This window comes from Zea mays, chromosome 2 (assembly GCF_902167145.1).
Source record: "Zea mays cultivar B73 chromosome 2, Zm-B73-REFERENCE-NAM-5.0, whole genome shotgun sequence".
NCBI classification, from domain to species: Eukaryota; Viridiplantae; Streptophyta; class Magnoliopsida; order Poales; family Poaceae; genus Zea; species Zea mays.
Window position 1 is genome coordinate 22,945,125 of NC_050097.1, and position 2,724 is coordinate 22,947,848.

The window sequence follows — 2,724 nt, forward strand, 5'->3', positions numbered from 1 at the left end:
TTTATATGTACACCATGAAATCTGATACATACATTTGTCACACCAACACTCAATGTTCAAGTGCAAGTATACAACTTTCTAAAGACCATACTGAAGTAGCGTTGCATCAACAATTCCTATATCTTACAGGAGGTTTTAAATTGCTATTGCTAACTGTTTTGTGAATCCATCTTTGCAGATTGTAAAAACAGTGAACATCATCGATGCCAAAATCAGAGATCGGATGTTAAGGTGAGAAATGTAATACATAACCTCCTCACCCATCTATGCCCAGTATGAAGTTGCTAATCATCTTTCCATGAGGCACGGTGCCCTTGGCCACGATCTCCAGTCTAGATAACTGTCATGTGGAGCTGTATGGCTAACTACCTTATTTTTCTTGTTTATTTATTTTTAGGGGAACCCAAAGGGGTTTAATTTTTAGTTTGGCGGTATAAATATAAATGGGTTGCTGATATGATTTTGTTATCCCTTTTTATCTCCACCTTGGGACATGAGGCTCTATAATAGCAAATATATTTTGCTTTCTACTTAGATGACATCTATTAAATATAAATTTGTGTAAAAAACAATTTTCTGCGAGGAGAGCCGGGGCGGCGGGGATTGCGGCCTCGGCGCAGGGAGAGGAGAGCCGGGGTGGGGAGATTGCTGCGATGTCGGGCGGAGGCGTGGTGAAGCCGTGGTGGACGCTCTCGTTGCATCCTTATAGAGTAGTAGATATGGTGTCTGTGCGTTATCTGTATACCATTGCAGTTTAGAAATATATAATACTTCAGTATACCATTGCATATATTCAATGACGTTATTACTTGATCATGGCCTCAATAACGTCATTTCTGAATTTGTATCTATCTAGAAAGTAATCCAGAGCTTATTCACCGCATAGCAAAAATCTGAGGTTTTATACACGTCAACACTGGTATAATTCTTCTCTGCGACGACAACACTGGTATAATTGTTCTCCAAATGGATATGGCTCAGCAGCACCATATTAGTAGCAGAGTTGTTTTTCAAAACCTGAGGTTTTATGGCTTTGAAGAATGTTTTGTGCTGATATCTATTTTTTGGGATAGAAAATAAAATAACACTGCTATAATTGTTCTCTTCCAAATTATGATTCACAATGCATACACTGGTATAATTGTTCTCTTCAAGCTCCTGCTCCCAGCCTCACCATTACTTTTTGTCTATATGCATTAGTAGTATCTCTAGATACACTAATTCGATCTGAGACAGTTCCTTGTGACTTCGTGACTGAAGTGAGCATCTTTCTTTTTGATACAGTTGTAGAAATATCTTTATTTGTCGGCTTTTAATTTTTTTGGTTAATAAATAGAAAGGAAGATATAGCAAAAAATAAATTATAAGCTCTGAAGGTCAAAAAGATCAGCATTCAGTCATGAATCTGCTCCAGGATGGATTAAAATCATTTTTTCTCCAAATGCTTTCACTGGCGCAGATCCTCGTGCTCCCCGCAGGGCGCTTCATGGGTCCGCAGGGCTCATGGGCCAATCTCATTCGAGGTGCTTCTCTATCTTTAGGAGTTGTCCAGCAGAAAAGTACTGCCATGGCTGCAATGTGAACTTGTGACATGAGCCTATTGAACAGACGGATGTAGGCATCAATGGCTTCCTAACCAAGAGTTTCCTGGTTACCAGCCAAACCAATCCAGCGAATGAGATTGGCCTGTAACCAAGTCATATAGATTTAGGTTATTAAAATTCCTAAGGAGCACTTATTTTTTGTGAATGTTTCTTGTTTTTTTATCAGGAGCATGTTGAGCTTGAGAAGAGATACCGGGAGCTAACTGACTTGCTGGTATGCAGTCAACCTGTCCGTTTCTTTTGTGTCCTTCACACTCTAACATTGAGAGCTAATTTGATTCCGTATGGATCCTTCTTCCAGTACCACAAGCAAACACAATTAGAATCCATGGCCAGCGAAAAGGCCGGATTGGAGTTCCAACTGGAGAAATAATTGAAACAATTTCGTGAAGTGCAGGTTGTTAATTTCTCCTCCTGTTGCTGTTTGTCCTAATAAGTTTACTGCAGGTGTTCTTATGTTGCTTCCCTTCTGTTACCATTGTCCTCCATTTGATAGGTCGAAGCAGAAAGGAGTAAAGCTACTCGCAGATCAGCATCGTCGTGGGAAGAAGATACTAATATCAAGGTATTAGAGTATGTTAACTGTGTTGCACCTGAAAATTGTGTTTTTCATCATTCTTGGATTTCATGATAATTGATGTTATCCGGTCTTAAATGTACCCATTTATTTGCCATACATTCTTAGACAAATAAGTATGCATATTGTAGGCCTCTTCCTCTACATCATCGGCACATGGCAACATCAAATCATCAGGTAGATATGACCATGGCAAATCATCATCGACACATGGAGATCTGTACTTCCCTTAGTTTCTTCCTCATAGACATTTTTCTTCTCTTTCTTACATGATACATAGTATAAACAGAAGATAAATGAAATTGGATATGCCAGATTTACAAACTTATTAAAATATGTCGACTTATGTTCATGGTTAGTATTATTATAAAAGTTTGGATATGTTTGAACAACTATCCCATATAAAAATGTTTACCTATGCTGGCACCTCAGTGTATAATGCATCGTGAATGTGGTACATTTGTATGACAAAGCACGGGCACATACCTATACATCTTTTAATCTATATAAATCTTCTTAACTTTTAAGGATGCTAACAAGAAG

The 2,724-nt window shown here is 38.4% G+C and overlaps 1 long non-coding RNA gene across 1 annotated transcript; it reads left to right on the plus strand.

The window, feature by feature from the left end:
- Positions 1-719: 719 nt before the first annotated feature.
- On the plus strand, positions 720-2,295 carry LOC103646130 (uncharacterized). The gene is made up of 3 exons (XR_562009.4): positions 720-1,818; positions 1,906-2,001; positions 2,101-2,295. It is a non-coding gene; the product is annotated as an uncharacterized lncRNA (long non-coding RNA).
- Positions 2,296-2,724: the final 429 nt, after the last annotated feature.